This window comes from Rhinoraja longicauda, chromosome 1 (assembly GCF_053455715.1).
Source record: "Rhinoraja longicauda isolate Sanriku21f chromosome 1, sRhiLon1.1, whole genome shotgun sequence".
NCBI lineage: Eukaryota > Metazoa > Chordata > Chondrichthyes > Rajiformes > Arhynchobatidae > Rhinoraja > Rhinoraja longicauda.
Window position 1 is genome coordinate 29,549,389 of NC_135953.1, and position 13,137 is coordinate 29,562,525.

Sequence of the window (13,137 nt, forward strand, 5' to 3'; positions counted from 1 at the left end):
CTCCAGTTCTGCTGTAACTCCACCTTGCCTTCCACTTTCCATCTCTTCAATCATGGCACATCAGGTCTTCACTGTCACATTTCTGCCAGTTATTTTCCTCTCCTCTTACTGTTTTTGACAAGAAAACTGTATTTGATCACAATGGCATGCACAATGTTATGGGGGAGAGGCTGGTATGCTCTTAAGAAGGCTGAGAAATGCTGCTAAAAAGACAACCGATTACAAAGCTATTTAATCAACTGATTTTGAGGATACTCTGCCTCAAAAATGAAGCAAAAACATTTTAAACAAACATGAGTGATGTCTTGTCCGCATGAATGTAACATGGTTTGCTGTAGGGTTAAACAGAGGCCACTGTTGTGAGAGATTGAAAATGCATTATAACCCAAGTTAGAGGATTGCTTTTGTAATTCACAGGGCAACAGATTTGCGCATTCACTGCTGGCATATTTGTAGGTCTGTGCTGTATTTATTATTTTACTCTTAGACTCCAATCAGGAGTATAATTGGCCCTGGTTCAAGTCACATGATAGGAATTAATTCCTCTCATTCTGGCAATCTGCAAAGATGCCTAAATGGGGTCTTGTGAGGCTGTCAGCCATGATGACATGCACACACTCTGCAGTGACTGTCCAGAATCCTTTGCAGTTTATTTGTGCAGCTCGTTGTACTGTCTTTTAAAAAAAAGTGTCCTTTAACTGTTTGAGTGCTGTGTTTTCTTTACAGAGTACACTGATAATTTGAATCATGGTATGGGCAGTACTGAGTACTTGGTAAGTCTTCAACTGTAAAGCTGATCAAGTTCTTAATTTTCTGTGTTTGCTGGGTATTAAACTGATTTCATGTGAAGTTGTCCATATTGTCAGGTATTGCAATTGCCCGGCTTGTTGCGGTGTGACTGACTGCCCTGACGTGCCTTACCATGGGCACTTCCAGAGTGAGCGCCTGTTCTTTAGCTCCTGGCAGGCAGCCGCCCAGATCCCTGCTAACGCTGTGCTCTGTATCCCTGAGAATGACGGGATGGCATTCCTCCTGATGTTGCCCGGTTGTGGGGAAACGCCTGGATTTTGCTGTCGTTTCCACCACTGGTCTATCTTTGCTGTTGTTGGCTGAAATTTGCAACAGGCTCTCCAGAGATCATGAGTGCAAAAGTCTCTGCACCCTTCCCTAAAGTATAAACTGTCGTGTCCAGTGCTGCCTAAGTTAAAAGTAAGAAAATAATAGGATCTTTCGTTGACAGCCCATATTTCCATCTGGAGAAAAAAAACATATCTTTCTGTACAATGATTAAGAGTTGGTTTTGAGGATCATGCTGCATGACTGCTAGGCTTGGAATCTGCCACAGCTATAATAGGCCTTTCCTGGGTATCGGTCTCCATTGGTAACCAATGGCACTGGACATGTAAAGGTGATAGTAAATAAACACTGATCTGTTCAGGTTATCTTTGGTTTTGAGGTAACTAATGTAGCTTTCAAATAATAAGGCCTCTGTAACTGCAGCCTGCATATTGTAATTTGGTGTTTTGCAAATAGGCTTGTAATTGGGATGAGGTAATGTTTGATTTAATGTTCACATATTTCCTAATTGAGACAGTATGCACGGCAGAAAGGGCAGGGAATGCAATCAAATGGAACGAGCAAGGGACAAAATATTTTCCATGTGTTTTCAACATTGTATTAAATTAAAAAGAGTTCTGCAGAGGAGTCCCCTTGAGCCTTATTGACTATCTTTTGCCATGTTAAAAAATGCTGTACAAATGCCAGTTGTTTTTGTTACCAGTTATGCACATTGTATTTTCTGGGTCTTTTTTGGAATTCTTATCTCTTATTGCATCTGATCTTTTGCATATTACTGTCATTCCACACACCACAAAGCCTCAATATTCATCAAAGATCTATTTGTTGGTTTTAAGTGGGTTAAAGTTTAACGGCCTTTTTTGTAATGGTCAATTCCTTGAGAATTTCTGTGCAAAGGTAGAGTCAGAGTTATGCACCACTGAAGTCTAACTCATCCATGGCAACCAAGTTACCTACCTGAGCTAGTCCTATTATCCTGAAGAAGGGTCTCAACCAGAAATATCACCCATTCATTTTATCCAGAGATGTTGCCTGGCCCACTGAGTTACTCCAGCATTTTGAGTCTATCTTTAGTGTAAATCAGCATCTGCAGTTCCTTCCTATATATTATCCTGTGTTTGCCCCATATCTCTCTAATCCTTTCCTATCCATGTCCCTGACCAAATGTCTTTTAAATGTTATAAAAATGCATTTTAACAATGTTTCTCTCCTATAATCCTCCCTGTTTTGTTTTGCACTGAGCATAGTCTTAATTTAAAAATCCCTTAAACTTGCATATTTAGGAAGTGGCACCAACTATCCCATACCAGTATTCGATGGATTGTGAATATTTGCCCAATTGTTTATGCTGTTAAGAACGGAGATAATAGCAGGTGATGCAAAACAATTCAAGAGCTACAATTATATTGTTTACTTCAATATTTTGAGTCGGACAAATGGTTCAATTGAATTGCGAATTTTCCAAGGGAGTGCACTGCTGTTGTTGGAACATAGTAATTTGCAATGATGGTCTAAAAGCTTCTGAGGCCATAGAATACATACACCCAAAATGACTGTCACGAGGCCTGGCAATCTGAGTCCATAAGTGTCTTCATTATTGATAGATATACCCATGACCATGTTTGATGTGCTAAGTGACAAAATAAGTCTGGTCTGGAACCTTCCTTGACCCTTGTAACAATAGTGCAAAAAAGTTTCAGCTGAAATGCCAGATGCCTGGTTTGATGTGGCTTAATCCACATGGTGCCATTGTCTTATATTTGGCTGATGCATACCAGAATGTCTCATGGTCATGTTAGTTTACAAATGATAACTTTTGTCTCCTTCTGTCGGCCAGTAGCCTGTGCTCTATAGACAGTACTGTTTGTTGACATAGCTGTCCTTTTCATTTCAAACTGTTTTATTGCATGTAGTTTACATTCAAGCAGGTTTTTTTTCTTTGGTTTCTTCTGGTTTGTATTAATGTCAATTATCCACATAATTCTTGAATAATCTCTAGAACTGGAGGTCCTCAATATGTTGGGCAGTATCTATGAAAAGAGAAACACAGTTAATATTGCATTTGCCTGTCACATTAACTCTTCTTCACTTTTCACAGAACATTTCGTAGAGCAGTGAAATACTAACTCTGCTTCTCTTTTCACAGATGCTGCCTGAATTCCTAATTATTTTCCAGTTGGATTCGATCAGGCTTTCCTACTAAGCTTGTTGTAGACGCCAGGACCAGGTATGTCCAAGTCACTGAACTTGGCTCAGTGTGTGGATCATATGGCGGGTGAACTTGAGGTGCCAGGATAAGTCTCCCCTAAAACTCTCCTTCTCTCGTCAGCTGCTGCTTATTTTGCGGGCTGGAAAACACAATATATCGAGAGTTTAAAAAAAGATGCAAACCAGTTTAAATCAAAAGACTTTCATCTCCTGGAAAGGGCAATTTGATCTCCACCCTTCGTTCTGAGTCAGGAAAAAGCAAGTGCTGTCATGATTGAGCTCATCTCCCTGATGTGCTGTCAGTTTCCTTTGAATATAAATTTGCCTCATCCCCCACCGTCATCAACCAGAACCTGAGCCTAAGTTCTAAACTACAGCTGCACTCCATCCTTCTTGAAGGGCCGAATGGCCTCCTCCTGCACCTATTGTCTATTGTCTATTGTCTAAGTAATTTCTTCATTTGGCGTGGTTCTTTTTGAATATCGCCATATATAGAAAAATACGTGTTCAATGGAGGTGATGTAGACTCAGTGGGTTCATGTTGATATTTTAATTTATCATAATTACTCATTTTAAAATTCTACTTCTGATGTGAAGGAAGTACAACTGTTTTTTTTCCCTTTTTAACCTAGTTTCCTCTGAAACTTTGTTAATGCAGACCAACAATGGAACTGCAGTCTTTTAGGTTCAGGCTTATTATTGTCATGTGCACTGAGGTACAACGAAAGGCTTTGTTTTGCATACTATCCATACATAAATACGACCAATTCAAACTCGAGTACAATAGATAGAACAAAGAGCGCAGAATATAGTTTTCAACATTGTAGCGCATCGGTTCCATAGACAAAGTCCAGTATCTGCAATGGGGTGGAGATGACTTAGATAGTACCCTATCTATTGGAAGGGCTGTTCAGAATCCAAATTACAGAGGGGAAGAAGCTGCTCCTGAGTCTGGTGGTGCATGCTTTCAAGCTTCTGTACTTTCTAATGGATGGGAGCAGTGAGAAGAAGGAATGACTGGGGTGGACATTGCAACTACAAATACAATTGGACATGCGGCCTTGACTGCTTTGGTTAGGGTCATGGATGGTTTTAGAATTGTTCCTGGCTGTAGCTGTTGCTGCCTCTGCCACAATACTGCTCATCGTTGCAATGAATGAAGGATTTGGCCTGCACCAGGAGGACCTGTGGGCTGAACCTATTCTTTCCGAAACCTTCTGCCTGTGAGCATTTGATTGTGGCCCTGAGGAGATCCCTGATCACTCTTCCTGAAACATTTATCGGACAAACATTGATAGAAGTATATAAAATCTTTGTGAGGTATAAGATAGACAGACAGTTGGAACCCTGCTCTTGGGGTGGAAATGTAAAAAACTGGACAATATATCTTTAAGGTGAGAGGAGGAGAGTTTAAAGATGTGTGGGTTTATTTTACATGGGGAGCAGTAGGTGCATTTGTAAACTTTTATTTAAATGGAATATTTTGTCACTTTAGCCCAACCTATATATGTTTTAATTAGTTTATGGCCTGGAGGCTATTTTATAAAATCAAAGGTAGGAGTGGGTCATGTTCCCCTTCGAATCCTAATCTACCATTCAATAAGATGATGTTTGATCTGATCTTGACCTTGGTTACACTTTTCTGCCTTTAGTTGAAACACCTCCCTCCTTTACGTATTAAGAATCTATCCAACTCATTTTTGAGTATGCAAAATGATTTGTTTCCTCTTGGTCTCTGGAGTAGACAATTCCAAAGATGTGCATCTGTCTGAGAGAAGATATTTCCTCATCATCCCTGGGTTAAGTAGTTAACCCCTTTTTCTAAAGCTATGCACCTCTAGATTCCCCAAAGCGGAAAATCCTCTTTGCCAACTCCTTCAAACTTTTATATACTTAAATAGGACACTTCTCTTAATTTTCTAAAAATCTAATCTATATAGACCTAAATTTTCCATTCTTGTGCTGTCAGTCAACGTAGCAATCATTCCGAACTGCCTGATACAAGTATGCCCTTCTTTAAACGATACACAATACTTCAGAAGTGGTTTTTGCAACCTCATTGCCTTTCTAATTCAGGCAAATGTTCTATTTTTAAATGCATTCTCAGGATCTGAGTATTACTGGCAATAATTTATTGCTCAAATTAATTATCATTGAGGGTGCTGGTGCAGTGCTTCTTGAATCACTACAGTTGGTGAAGGTATTCCCACATTGCGGATGGATAGAGAGTTCATGATTTAAATCTACTGACAATGAAGGGCAGGCAATATAATTCCATGTCAGGATGATGTGTGATTTAGATGAACTTCCACGCTCCTTTTTCTTCTTGGTCAGTGAGCTTGTGGTTGTGGAGAGTACTGATGAAGTAGTGGGTGAGTAACTGCAATATGGAACATGGGGCCAGTTCCTGCGCAATGCTGCACTATGCTCTGCATTGCAATTACTCACCCACTAATCCATTGCCATGTGCCCATCCAAAATCCTCTTGAAAACCACTATCACCACCACCACCACCCCTGGCACCATTTAAATATTTCTCCTCTGAACTTAAAGCAAAGCCCTCTTTGACATTTCCACCAAGGGGGAAAGGTTCTGCCAATCTACCCTGTCTATACATTTTGTATGTTGCTGCACCCACTGTGGTGAAATAAATATATGAAATGGTTGATGGTGTGCCAATAGTGCAAGCTACTTTGATCTTGATTAATAGACAATAGACAATAGGTGCAGGAAGAGGCCATTCGGCCCTTCGAGCTATACCCCCTGACTCCGCTATCCTTAAGAGCTCTATCTAGCTCTCTCTTGAATGCATTCAGAGAATTGGCCTCTACTGCCTTCTGAGGCAGAGAATTCCACAGATTCACAACTCTCTGACTGAAAAGGTTTTTCCTCATCTCAGTTCTAAATGGCCTACCCCTTATTCTTAAACTGTGGCCCCTTGTTCTGGACTCCCCCAACATTGGGAACATGTTTCCTGCCTCTAACGTGTCCAACCCCTTAATAATCTTATACGTATGATAGTTCCGCCATTCTGGGAATTAACCTAGTAAACCTACGCTGCACACCCTCAATAGCAAGAATATCCTTCCTCAAATTTGGAGACCAAAACTGCACACAGTACTCCACGTGCGGTCTCACCAGGGCCCTGTACAACTGCAGAAGGACCTCTTTTCTCCTATACTCAACTCCTCTTGTTATGAAGGCCATCATTCCATTGGATTAAGTTAAGCTTTTTGAAGTGTTGTTTGTGCTGCACATCCAGGCAATGGGGAAAATTTTCATCCTGCTGCTGTTTTGTTCTGTTGTTGATGGAAAGTCATTGCCACCTTATTATTCATTATTAATTTCTTGGTCCCATCCTTCCAGGGGATCTTCATTTCTCTTTCTAGACTGAGTTTTACCTGTCATTTTTACTAACGTGTAGTACTGCAAGTCTTTCATTAACTTGCATAGTGGACTATATGAAACCTACATCTTTTTTTTTTTGCAGTAAGAAAGAGAATTGTGTCACATTAATGGCAGGCATTGCTGCTTAAAGATGTGATTTACAGCAGCTCTTAATGTTGTTAAACCTAAATACTGAAGCTCGCTGAGTAGGTAATTCTGCCACTTTAAGGTAATTACTGGCTTTCTTTGGAAACTATTCTAGTGCAAAGTGGGATTTGCAACACTGAATTCCAGGAAATGGTAGGCTGCCTCGCTTTGTTTGGCTTCCTGCCGAACCAGTGAGAGGCTACAGTATTCTCTAATTCTAACAGTGAAGGTAGGACATGGCAGCAAAACTTTTGAGTTGAAAGAAGTCCAAAAACCTGGTTTTGCTGGCCGGAATTGGACAGGTTGTGTGAGTGTGTGGATGCATGGCAGACGCAGTTTAATGTGGATAAGTGTGAGGTTATCCACTTTGGTGGTAAGAATAGGAAGGCAGATTAGTATCTGAATGGTGTCAAGTTAGGAAAAGGGGACGAAAACGAGATCTGGGTGTCCTAGTGCATCAGTCACTGAAAGGAAGCATGCAGATACAGCAGGCAGTGAAGAAAGCCAGTGGAATGTTGGCCTTCAAAACAAGAGGAGTTGAGTATAGGAGCAAAGAGGTCCTTCTGCAGTGTACAGGGCCCTAGTGAGACCGCACCTGGAGTACTGTGTGCAGTTTTTGAGGAAGGATATTCTTGCTATTGACGCGTGCAGCGTAGGTTTACTAGGTTGATTCCCGGAATGGTGGGACTGTCGTATGTTGAAAGACTGGAGCGACTAGGCTTGTATACACTGAAATTTAGAAGGATGATAGGGGATCTTATCGAAACATATAAGATTATTAAGGGGTTGGATTATTAAGGGGCAGGAAACATGTTCCCAATGTTGGGGGAGTCTAGAACTAGGGGCCACAGTTTATGAATAAGGGGTAGGCCATTTTGGGGGTATGGGCGGCACGGTGGTGCAGCGGTAGTGTTGCTGCCTTACAGCGAATGCAGCGCCTGAGACTCGGGTTCGATCCTGACTACGGGCACCGTCTGTACGAAGTTTGTACGTTCTCCCCGTGACCTGCGTGGGTTTTCTCAGAGATCTTCAGTTTCCTCCCACACTCCAAAGACGTACAGGTATGTAGGTTAATTGACTGGGTAATATGTAAAAATTGTCCCTAGTGTGTGTAGGATAGTGTTAATGTGTGGGGATCGCTGGGCGGCGTGGACTCGGTGGGCCGAAGGGCCTGTTTCCGCGCTGTATCTCTAAATCTAAATTTAGAACGGAGATGAGGAAAAACATTTTCAGTCAGAGAGTTATAAATCTGTGGAATTCTCTGCCTCCGAAGGCAGTGGAGGCCAATTCTCTGAATGCATTCAAGAGAGAGCTAGATAGAGCTTTTAATGATAGTGGAGTCAGGGGGTATGGGGAGAAGGCAGGAATGGGGTACTGATTGAGAATGATCAGCCTTGATCACATTGAATGGCGGTGCTGGCTCGAAGGGCCGAATGGCCTACTCCTGCACCTATTGTCTATTGTCTAATGTCAGTAAAACTGAGAAATTTCTATAATTATATAATTTCTCTAGTGGTGTTTTCAAGCTTTTCTTTTTTTTTCTCCCTGAATTTTCATCTGCATTAAGTTGCCTGGACTAGAGGGTGTGAGCTGTAGGGAGAATTTGGGTAGGCTGGGTCTCTATTCCTAGGAGCGCAGGAGGATGAAGGGTGATCTTATAGAGGTATATAAAATCATGAGAGGAATAGATCGGGAGATGCACCGAGTCTCTTGCCCAGATTCGGGGGGTCGCGGACCAGAGGACATAGGTTCGAGGTGAAGGGGAAATGATTTAATAGGAATCTGAGGGGTAACTTTTTCACACAAAGGGTGGTGGGTGTATGGAACTAGCTGCCAGAGGAGGTATTTGAGGCTGGGACAATCCCAACATTGAAGAATTGAAGAAACAGTTAGACAGGTACATGGATAGGGCAGGTTTGGAGGGATATGGACTAAGCCCAGGCAGGTGGGACTAGTGTAGCTGGGACATGTTGGCCGGTGTGGGCAAGTTGGGCTGAAGGACCTGTTTCCACACTCTATCACTCTATGACTCTAAATATTCTTAGTTGAACAGAAATGAATTTAAATGTGTTGGACTGATCCGCATTTTGTGGCTCACTCTGGTACTGTGCACTGTTTGTGGACGAACATGAGATTTCCAAGATAAAACAAAAAAGGTAGGCAGGCGGTGGTATCCTTCACACAAATCATAAAGTATGCTACTTCTGCACAGCCGCTTGTGCTGTAAAAGACTATGGTCATGCCGTTTGACAGAGGGTGGTGAATCTGGGGAATTCTTTGGTGATTGGTCCAAGACTACCTGCTGCATCGTTTCCCCCATTGCTCAAAAAGGAGAACTCCAAATCCATGGCAAATTGCATCATCCTTTGGAACCAATGAATCAGGAAGCACGTCGAGATTGCATGGTTGTTTTGGAAGAAAGTGCCTAATTAAAATCCTGAATGATGTAAATCAAATGGCTGACTGCTGCTCCTACTTTTTTTAATAATTCGTCCATTACCGAAGAGATGACAGTTTAAAAGTATTTAATTGGCTTTGAAGTGCTTTTGGATTCTTGTGGATTATGGAAGATTGATTCTTTTCACTTATTGCACCATTTGAAAATGTTATCTTTTTTATTTTTGATTGATCTTTTTCTCAATTGCCAATTATTTAATGGGGCATTCTCGGAAAGCAACTAGCCTGGATGCAGTCCTTGCATGAGTCCTGAAATCGTGCACCGATCAACTGGCCACAGTCTTCAGCCACTCAGGCTGCTTCAAGGAAACATTCATCATTCCAGTCCATAATACAAATAAAGTGACCTGCTTCATTAACTGCCGCCAAGTAGTTCTCATGACCATAATGAAGGAAAACGTAGAAAGATTGGTAATGGTTTACCTTCCAGACAATCCAGACCCCTTGCAATTTGCATACAGGAAAATAGGTCTATGGAGGATGCTACATACCTTTGATAGACACAAAATACTGGAGTAACTCAACGGGTCAGGCAACATCGCTGGAGATTTCATCTCTGAGGTTTCGGGTCAAGATTCTTCTTCAGACTTTACTCCAGCATTTTGTGTCTATCTTCGGTGTAAAGCAGCATCTGCAGTTCCTTTCTACACTATACCTTTGAACTACATTTAGCTCTAACATAGAAATATAGAAAATAAGTGCAGGAGGAGGCCATTCGGCCCTTCGAGCCAGCACCGCCATTCATTGTATCATGGCTGATCGTCCCCAATCAATACCCCGTGCCTCCCTTCTCCCCATATCCCTTGATTCCACTAGCCCCTAGAGCTCTATCTAACTCTCTATTAAATCCCTCCAGTGATTTGGCTTCCACTGCCCTCTGTGGCAGGGAATTCCACAAATTCACATCTCAGGGTGAAAAAGTTTTTTCTCACCTCAGTTTTAAATGGCCTCCCCTTTATTCTAAGACTGTGGCCCCTGGTTCTGGACTCGCCCAACATTGAGAACATTTTTCCTGCATCTGGCTTGTCCAGTCCTTTTATAATTTTATATGTTTCTATAAGATCCCCTCTCATCCTCTGGATGGTCTTGACAAGAACACCTATGTTGGAATGCAATTCATTTGCTGCCTTCAACACCAAAATACAGAATAAGGTCATCTCTCAACTTCTTGAACCATGGCCTTGGGGCTTTATTTTACAACAGGCATTAGGACATGCTCATCAGCAGACCTCAATCAGTTAGAATTGGTCATAACATTTCCTTCACCATGTCCCTCAACACGTGCTTTTCAGAGTTGCGTGCTCAGTCCCTTGCTTTGCTCCCTGAATACCCATGGCTGTGTAGCCAGGTACAGCACCCCCTCAATCTTTAAGTTTACCGATGACACCACTGATACCATCCGGGTCAACGACAACAATGCAACAATGTGCAGGAAAGAGATGTGATGTCAGAAGATTATGGTGTCGGGATAACATCCTAGCCCTTCATTTCAACAAGGCCAGAGTTCGATGTTGACCTAAGGAATTTCACGGGTTGAATGCAACCCTGACCTTGTCAGCAGACCTGCTGTAGAGATGGTTGGTGGCTTCAAGTTCCTTTGCATCCATATCACCAGCAAACTAACCAGGTCCCTTTAATGTGGTGATCAAGATAGTGCATCAGCATATTTACATTCTTGAACGTCTGAGAAGATTTAGCCTGTGCATAGGGATTCTCTTGAACTTCTGCAAATGTGCAAGAGAGAATTTTGACGGCATGCAACTGCCGTGCTCATGGTCTCCTGAAGCTGCAGAGAGTGATGAACACAGCCCTGAAAACAGCAGTCTGGCTCGCCCACCGTGGGACCGGGAACCCACCCGGAGAAGGGAGCCTGGCGAGCCCGGCCACTGCAAATCCCTGAAGACCGGGAATCATAGGAGGATGGAAGGAACAGGCAATGGTGGTGGATCCTGGACAAAAGGCCTGGTAAGAGGAACTGGGTGGTCTTGCCTTCTGCACCCTCCAGGCCGGCTGTGATAGGTGCCCCCCCCCCCCCCCCCCCCCAGCTGCAGTGGAACGACTGCAATGGGCTTTGTGGCCAACTGCAGCTTGGACTGTAGAATTGTGCAAACTGGTGACACTTGCATATTGAATCAGTGGGCTGTTCTGTACATTCTGTACTAACTGGGGGGTTTGTGCTTGTGTATGGTTTTTAGGGGGCGTGGCTGCGCTCTGCAGCTGCGGCTCACCGGCAGTCTCTCTGTCTTTTTTGTCTTTGTCTATTGTTATCGTTTAAATGTATGTTTTGATTTATTTTTAGCTCTGTATATGTGGGGGGTGGGGGAAAACTTTTTTTCTAATCTCTTCAACGGAGATGTGACCTTTATCGTGTCGTATCTCCGTTCGCGCTACGGCCCAACACTGTGGAGTCGGCGGCCTCCAGCTGGGATTGACCTTGAAGACTCCGGTCGCAGGGCCTGGACTTACCATCTCGGAGGCTTCGGCCGTGGGCCCTGCAGACCGCAACATCGGGAGCTCGCAGGTCCCTGGCTGGCGACTGGCTTTCGGGAGCTACAGCCGTAGCAGCTTCGACCGCCCCGAAGCGCGAGGTTCGATCGACCCGCTCGCAGGACCTTCATCGCCCTGCGTGGCTCGGCCACGGCACTTTCCATCGCCCGGTGGGGGCTCAGGACCTTCATCGGCCTGCTCGGCTCGGCCTGGGACTTTCCATCCCCCGGCGGGGGTTTCAAAAGTCGGGAGCCTCGATCGCCTCGAGGCAGCAGTTTGACTGCCTGACCACGGGAGAAGAATGAGGAGGAGATAAGACTTTTCTTTGCCTTCCATCACAGTGAGGGTGTGCCTGGAGCAATCACTGTGATGGTTGTTTGTGTTACAATTGTAATTGTGTGTCTTGTGTTCTTTATTGTTTACTGCCGGACCCTGACGTGAGAGGACACTGGCGCTGTTTGTTCGCCGCTTCTCCGTCAGGACAAATCTTTTGTTTGTTTGTTTGTTTTTATGTCTTGTTTGCTTTGTAAAGCGTCTTTGAGTATCCTGAAAAGCGCTATATAAAATAAATGTATTATTATTATTATTATGGTGATGGTCTTGCTAATCTTTATGCAAACGTGTTTCACTACACCTACGTACACATGATAATAAAGAAACCATTGAACCAGTTTGTCACAGGACAGTGACATTCTTCCATCCAGTTCACCTTCAAAGTGTGTTGCATTAGGAAGGCTGGAAGTATCATCAAGGACATCTGCCAGCTTGACCGCTCCCATTTCTCACTTCTACTCTCTGGGAGAGTTACAGGAGCTTGAAAGCCTGAATATCCTGACTTGCTTACACTTTCTTCTCCATGCTATCAGACTCCTAAATCAATCACCTATTTCACTCTCTCTTCCCAGAGGTGCAGACATACATACATACTCTTAACTCGTATCCCTTATTGTACTTCAACATCTCTTTTGTTTAGACTGCTTCAGTTTGCACTAGATTCTTTGCACAATTCTGTTGTTTTGCATTCTCCATTGTATTTATTACCATATCTATCATTACTATGTATACTGTTCACTCTGAGCTTCACGTAAACATGGAATTTCCATGCACTCTGTTGTTTACGACAAACTAATTTGAATCTGCTTTCATGAACACCTCACATATTGAATTTTATTCCATTAAAGATTCTATAGAAATAACAATTGTTGTGGTTCTTGGATACCAAAGGATGCTCAGTTTTGATTATCAAGAGTGAATTACTTTGTATTTTTCTAGAATAGAACAAAGGATAGTATAGCACAGGAATTGACCCCTAGGCCCACAATGTTTGTGCTGAATATGGTGACGTTAAACTGATCTTCCCGATGTTGGAGGAGT

At 42.9% G+C, this 13,137-nt stretch overlaps 1 protein-coding gene and 1 long non-coding RNA gene across 3 annotated transcripts in view; one reads left to right on the forward strand and one right to left on the reverse strand.

Annotated features, from left to right (window-relative positions):
• The first annotated feature begins 603 nt into the window (after positions 1-603).
• Positions 604-13,137, forward strand: part of znf532 (zinc finger protein 532) — a 121,204-nt gene continuing 108,670 nt past the window's right edge. For both annotated transcript variants that reach the window (XM_078426142.1, XM_078425804.1), the window contains exons 1-2: positions 604-773; positions 3,224-3,304. The gene's annotated coding sequence lies outside the window, so the exon portion shown is untranslated. The remainder of the gene's footprint in view (positions 774-3,223; positions 3,305-13,137) is intronic.
• LOC144608609 (uncharacterized) lies at positions 2,981-12,042 on the reverse strand. The gene is made up of 3 exons (XR_013549227.1): positions 11,743-12,042; positions 3,205-3,425; positions 2,981-3,107 (listed from the first exon to the last, which is right to left on the reverse strand). It is a non-coding gene; the product is annotated as an uncharacterized LOC144608609 (long non-coding RNA).